The sequence below is a fragment of the Chionomys nivalis genome, chromosome 6 (assembly GCF_950005125.1).
Source record: "Chionomys nivalis chromosome 6, mChiNiv1.1, whole genome shotgun sequence".
Taxonomy (NCBI): Eukaryota; Metazoa; Chordata; class Mammalia; order Rodentia; family Cricetidae; genus Chionomys; species Chionomys nivalis.
The window spans coordinates 51,351,578-51,359,207 of NC_080091.1; the positions used below are offsets into that span (position 1 = coordinate 51,351,578).

Genomic DNA, 7,630 nt, shown 5'->3' on the forward strand with positions numbered 1-7,630 from the left:
AAATAAAAAGAAATGTCAAAAAAATTTTTTCAGGGACTAGAAATTTAAATTACATGGTTAAATGAGTTGTATAGGTACAATAACTTGAACAAGAGTCGAAACATATGTACAGTAGGTTCTAACAGAAATAACCTTAAATTTGTATCAATATTCAAAAAGATCTTAAATAAAAATAAAAATCCACACTAATATAAAACACACAAAAAATACATATTGTAAGCTTATAATGCCTATATACAAGGATTATATTCTGTCATTTACATTTATTTAGCATATTTGTAAGTAAATGTGTAAGTGGCTAAAGTTTAAGATGAATTAATATTATAATAACTTCTGTAATTATTTTAACAAGCTAACTTCCAGTTTAATATATATATTTCTTACAAAGTATAAGCAAAGTCTGTCTTACAATTTATCACATAGTCTTAGGCTTTTTCCAAAAACAGCCTAAAAATTTTTTACGAGAAAATCTTAATGAGATAAGATTGTTATTAGATAAGCATAAACACATTTCTACTTCCCCATGTTGTCCTTTGCATAGTGTATGGATGGATACATTTTGTTAGTGTACTTAGTGTAAGAAAATCTAATAATAATTAGTTTAACGTATACTTTATTTGTGGGTATTCTGATAGCCAGGATTCCTTTGCTTCTCTTTCATTGAATTTTTCCTGTGCTATTGTTAGAGTTTAATGGAGGGAAAAATAGTTGAATTTGAAAATAAAAAAAATCTACAAATAATATAATAAACTAATTTTTACTTATTTCCATTGTACTGATTTCTACATGCTTTTCTATTACTTATAGGCTATGGTAAGGATAAATGGAATAATATTTGACAAGAAAATAGCTTCAGGCACACAGCTGAAGTCCCATCAATTATGAAACTGAGGCAGATGGATTTTGAGTTCCAGGAAACTCTGGGCTACTTTGTGATGTTGTTTTATTTTATGGGTATGAGTGTTTTGCCTTCATTTATGTCTGGGTATCACATGCATGCCTGATGCCCACTGAAGCCAGAGGAGGGTATTTGATCCCCTGGAACTGGATTTACAGGCATTTGTGATAGGAATTGAACACAGGTCCTCTGGAAATGTGCTTTTTACAACTGAACCATACTTTCTACATAGTGAAATTTAAAGGAGACTGGGATATGCACCAAAATAACAAGCATCAAAAATTTGGGGATAGAAGAAGAGAAATGAAGGGAGAAAAGAAAGAGGACTCATCTGAATCCCGGCATTATAGTAGCCTTCCATCTATGCACACGTTTGTGTTTCCGTCTGTGTTTTCATGCAGAAACACGTTGCCTGAAGGCTATATAGTCTATGAGCATGTTTCTCATAATCTTGAAGCCTTTATAATTTCAAATTTTAAGGTTTTATTTCTTATAATTTCTCACTTTGTATAATCTTTGTTATAATAGTTTCATAAATTCTGCTTGTGTATGTGCATTTTTATGGTTAAATACGCACACATGTGTGGAAGTGCATGAGCACTTACATGTCCATGAATGTGGAGACCAAAAGACAACTCAGGTGTTGTTCTTCAGTTACCATCCCCCTCCTTTTTAAAGACAGGTTTCCTGACCCTGACCGGACTAGTACTCACCAGGTAGGACAGAGTATCTGGCCAGGGAGCCCCAGGCATCCCCTGCTCTCTACACTCTCAATGCGAGAATGCTAAGCATCGGCCATCACACCCGACTCTTACAACTCTTCATGAGTTCTGGGGATCAAACTCAGGTTCTCATGCTTGGAAGGCCAAGGCTTGCTTTCTAAACCACATCAGTTTTATGGAGATAAAATTGCACAACACTTCATTTTAAGCAGATAATTTCCTCTACTTTTCCAATAGAGAAAAAAATTAGCAATAATATTTTTTTTATAAAATATTCCTGGTAAAGGTTTGCTATGGTTCACGTTATGCACATTTTAATGAATTTTTATGAGTCTTATTATTTTATAATATAAAAAGAGATGCATAAAGGCAATTTTTAAAGTTTATCACCATGTGACCTTTAAGATTTTTATCTGATATTAAAATTGCTTTTTTTCTCCTCGTTTTTATTAGTTCTGTGAAAATTTTGTACAGCGTATTTGATCTCAATCTCTCCCCTGCTCAAGCCCTCCCAGAAGCATTCCTTCTACCCACTCTATGTGTATCATTTTTCTTAACCCATCAAGTCCCCAAATTCCTTTAAAAATTTGAATTAACATGTATTTTAGTAACAGTGAATTTAATCATTTTGTTATGTGGACATAGAATTATTTTTCCTATCCATAGATATACAGGTATTCTATATTAGGTGTTTTAATTTTATTTTTAATAGTTAAGATTGATTTACATAACTGCGGACCCTAAACATAAAACACATACTCCTTCATGCATGTGTGTATAAACACTAAGCAGAAGGCAAACATTTGATTTATGAAATATGACATTTTATTTCTAATATAATTCATTTTTTCTCATAAACATTTTAGAGTAAAAAATCAAAACCATCATAATTTAGCACTACAAAGTATTTTACTTTTATAGTTATATAACACATTTAAAAGGAGATTTTATAAGGTAAGAATATATGTAAAGTAGAATTGCTATAAAATACTTTGTTACTTTTTATATGATGATCAACATAAAGTTGGGATGCTTAAAAAATGTTTTGGCTGGGTTAGGTAGACTTTTAGGAAGTAATTCAAATAAAACATTAACCTTACGGTTACCGTTAGCCTCTGTTAACCCTGAGGTTAACTCTTAAAGGTTATGGTCATAAGGGTAAGATCCTGATCCAACAGGCTCCTCAGATAAACAGAGATGTCTTATTCCAGCACCCATTCAGCATGAAACACCAAGTGAGCACACTTGAAGAGGCAGCCAGGAAAACGGCCCTCATGAGAGGGCAGCAGTGTACGCTGTCAGCATGATCTCACGTTTGCAGCGAGACGGGGGAAGATGTACATTTCCCTTGTTTGAGTGTATCAGGCTTTAGTATTGTTTTATGTCAGCAAGCCGACTAAGGAATCTAGATATAACACTGGTTCCAGGAACTACTGGAATTTTTTCTTTCATTTTAGTTTTGAACCAGTACATATGTGGGTACCAGAATGCCATGGCACACACTTACACTTCAGAGCATGCCTTGCTGGACTCTACTATATCTAACATAAAAATCTGAGGATCCAACTCAAATGTCCGTGCTTGGCAACAGGTGCCGTTATCCACTGAGCCATGTGGAGGGATTTTTAAATTATAATGTATTTTCTGCCAATTTCATACATGTATTTATTGTATTCTGGTCACAGTCATTCCTTCTTCTCTTAGCCTCCTCACCCTACCCATCCCCACATACCAAATCCCCATCTCACTTTTTTTTTTTTCTTTGTGGGTTTAACCAGGGCCTTGGGCATCATTGTTCATGTGACTGGAGCATCCACTAGTACTTACCAGTTGCTGAAGACAGTGGTTCCTTTCCCCTAGAAGTTCTGGACTGCCAAATGCTTTTCTGGGTGAAGCTGAACCCACCAGCCCCTCCCCATCTATGAATGTTTAATAACCAGATGTTCTCCAGGCCTTATGCAGGCCATCGCAGCTGCTGTGAGTTCATGACTGACATGGCCATAGCTTTTCAGTTAACGGCTCTCCCTTTTCCACTTCTCATGCCCTTTCTACCTCCTCACAGATATTTCTTGAGCCTTGGAATGGGTGACATGGATCTCCCAATTAAGACTGTAATCAAGGTAGTCTGTAGACATTATATCTTATTTTAATAGCAGTTAAGTGATTATTGGTGTCCAATATATCTCAAAGGGATTCTGAGTGTGATCTCTGAAAAGAGGACATAGCAACACAGTGGGTTCTGAGTTTTATGATGTGTGAAATGGGTGACATATATACATGGGTCAAGGAGATCATTTTTCCCTCTCAAATCTTCATAATCTCGATCTCCCTTTTACAAATGTTTCTTCCTGTGATTCTTTAGAAAAATCCACTAGACAGGTCAAAACTACTGCCCAAATGACATAATGAAGCTGGGGACATTTGAGGATGCAGACTCTTCATCAATGTGACCACATGAAATAGAAAAGCTAGAAAAGCATCAGGTTTTCTTAATTTCTGATGCAGTTGGAAGAAGCTCTTTGAACTCCAAGAATTTTGAACCACAAGGTATCCTGACTATCAGTAGACACATCTCCCAAGACATGACTGTAGTTTCCTTATTTCAATAATCCTAACTTCCTTCCTAACTAGGAAACAGCTACCAAGGAACAGTAGACTTTTTTTTTTTATTGCAACATGTAACTCCTTGCCCACGTGCTACAACATTCTAGCCCATTACTGGGAGGACACAGACAAAAGACAACTTTCTAGGACTTTCTAGCAGTGTGCCCTCACTAGAAACACAATCTGTTCACACCTTAGTCTTGATATCTCAGTCTCTACAACTGTGAGAAATAATTTTTTGTTCTTTATAAGCCTCTTAATCTACATTGTCTTGCTATAGTTTTCACTCTTATTAGTACATGCTAAACATTATTAGATCATTCCAAGTCAAAATCAACCCTTTGATTTTCCCCTTTCTTTCTCTTACATAATTGTTTTATTGAAAGAGTTATGCTTTAAATGGGATTTGTACTTTCCAAAGACACCTATTACTCAGGATGAAAATGAAAGGCTAGAGCATTTAGAAGTTTTGTTTTACAAATTTGAAAATACAATGAAAAGAAGCAAACATTGACTTAAATTTAACCAGAATTTGTCTTCTCCCCAAAGTCTATACCTCCAGACTTCACTTTCTCAACTAATTACCCTGGTTTAATTAATCAAGGCCATAGTGCGGTAGAGCTGCTTTCTTCTTTATCTTTCACAGCTTCTAACCCTGTCAGATGTGTTTTCTCTGCTCCCAGGACATTCTGAACCACCCATTGCTTTTAGTTATTGTCATTTTGACCTTCTAGCCATAGGAATGCTTATGTATTTGAGTGTTGTTCTGAGGTTAAATGGAGATAGAAAAAACTCTCAAAATTGAAAAGCTAAAAGAAAATATAACTTATTATTACTCTTTGAAATACTCAGTAAAATAAACCTGCTATTCTAACCTGAATTCTTTTTTTTATAGAAATGTGCTGTTTTATTACAAAGAGTCTCACAAAATGAAAATATCTCAAAAAGGAAGCTAGGCTAACATCTCTACCTGCAGAGTTGGGGGAGACAGGACAGTGGGCGTTTTTCTGCTTGCCTGAGTTGAGTGGGAAGGGTATAAACAGAACAGATCTAAAAGTGGCTGATTTTACCTAAGCCTGAAAATGAGGGGTCCCAGAAGACCCAGTCACCCCTTCTAGAAAGCTTAATAAGGGCATCTTAGCAGAGCTCCTAAAGCAGGCACTTGGCAGTTCACGATCCTTTCTTCTGGTTGTTTTCTTTCCACTCAGACCCTATGTGGTTGAAAGCTAAGACCTGAGCAGGATGGACAAGGTGTCTTTGGGAAAGAGTTCCCTCAGCTCCAATGCCCTGGGCTCTGGTCCCTGGTTCCTATCTAGTCCTTGGAGACATTATATTTAATATATATTATATAAATACACAGAGGAATAGAAAATATAAAATCTGAGAAATTGGGAAGAAGCCAGAGTTGCAGATCTTGCTCAGGCTAACTTGACCTCTTCTTTGACCCCTTTGGCTTCTGGCTTCTCCTCCTTGGTTTTTTCCTCTTCTGTGACTTCCTTTTTCTCTTCTGGATCTTTTTCTTTTTCATCCTCTGTTTTGACTCTTTTGGCTTTTTTTGAAATTAGAAGAGTTCTTGCGACCACCTTCTCCTCCTCATCTGAATTGGAAAATTCTTCCTCACAGGCAATCCGTTTGTCAGAGGAGCACATGGAGATGCGTTTGTCAGGGTCTTCTTCATCCTCATCACCACTCTCCTCTGGGATGGCATCCTCAGGGATTGCCTGCATTTGGACGCCAGGCGCGTGGGGTAGCATTCTCAAGTTCTCAAAGAGCCGCTGCTTGATCTTCTCCAGGTATTCATTAGTGTTCTAGTTAGTCATATTGGAAGGGCTGATGTGAAGTTTGAAGTCCGGTCCGAAGTATTCAAAGTAGTCATTGTATGGTAGTTAATTAGGGATTTCTGTGTCCAGGGCCACAGCTGTTTCATAAGTCCAGCACCGAGCAACATTCTGGATGGTATATCCACCTCCTCCCAGAATCAGCATAGGCAAGTTGAAACTCTTGACAAACTCCACACACTTGGCATGCCCTTTGATGGTCAGATTGAAGCAACCTAACCTATCCCCAGATAGGGAATCTGAGCCACACTATAAGACCACTGCACTAGGCTGGAACATCTCCATTACTTTGGACATGACTGGCTTGAAAATGGCTTCATAGGACTCGTCATCGATCCCATCTCTGAGGGGGTATTTAACAGCGTAGTACTTGCCTTTGCCAGCCCCGATATCCCGTAGGTCCCCAGTTCCTGGGAAGTATTCTCCATATTTATGAAAGGACACGGTCATGACCCGATCTGTGGTATAGAAGGCCTCTTCCACACCATCGCCATGGTGAATATTAATGTCAATATACAGCACCCTCTGGTGATACTTTAGCAGTTCCAGGATGGCCAAGACGATATCATCGACGTAACAGAAACCAGATGCTTCAGACTTCTTTGCATGATGCAGACCCCCAGCCCAGGTCACAGCGATGTCCGTCTGCTGCTTATCAAGTTTCACAGCACTTGCCACAGAGCCACCAGTAGACAGCTGACAGAACTCAAACAAGCCATCAAATACAGGACAGTCCTCACCAACATTGAATCTCTGCATCTGCTTGCTGTACTCAGACATGTTATCTGGGCGAATGGAACGCAAAAATTTAATGTAGTCATCACTGTGGTATTTGGTCATCTCCTCAGCATTGGCTTTGTGAGGACGATAGATTTCCATTTTTCGGTAGAGACCATAGTTGAGCAGTAAATTGTGAGTCATGCGGATTCGGTGAGGCTTCATTGGGTGGCCTTGTCCATAATAGTAGTTTCCAACATCACCATCGTAGTAATAACAGACTTTCCTCTTGGTGCCCTGAGTCTGCGCCATCTTGACTGCTTTCTGGCCCTTCCATCAGTCGGTCTCTAACCTGAATTCTTGAGCATTGTGAAAAGACATGGGAGTTAGGAAAAATAAAAATGTCACCTCTATCACTTCTCCTAATACAGTTTAACATTTTCACTTGTTCATTAATAAAACTTGAGCCTTATGTTTAAGTTTGGCATTTAGGAAGCCTCTCTTCCTTCATATAACTGAATGTTTCAGAGTTTAAATTTGGCTCAAGCCATAATTTATTCTACTTTGTATTGGTTACAATTTGATGCTAAAATTAATTACCAAACTATGATGTCTGGTTTTATGTCAACTTGACACAAGCTAGAATTAGTCAGGAAGAGGGAAACTCAGGAAAGAAAATACCCACACCAAATGGGCCTGTGATACATTTGTTAATCAGTGGTTGTTGTTTGAAGACCCTACTCATTGACAAAGGTGTTTAAAATATAGTTAAGCAAGGTCATATGTCTACTCAAATAACACTAGCATTCTTGTAAGAGGAATTAAGATCACAAGACGAGTATGTACCTAGC

General features: G+C 37.7%; 1 pseudogene; it reads right to left on the bottom strand.

Moving 5' to 3' along the window:
* Positions 1 to 5,557: 5,557 nt before the first annotated feature.
* LOC130876127 (histone deacetylase 1-like) lies at positions 5,558 to 7,091 on the bottom strand (annotated as a pseudogene).
* Positions 7,092 to 7,630: the final 539 nt, after the last annotated feature.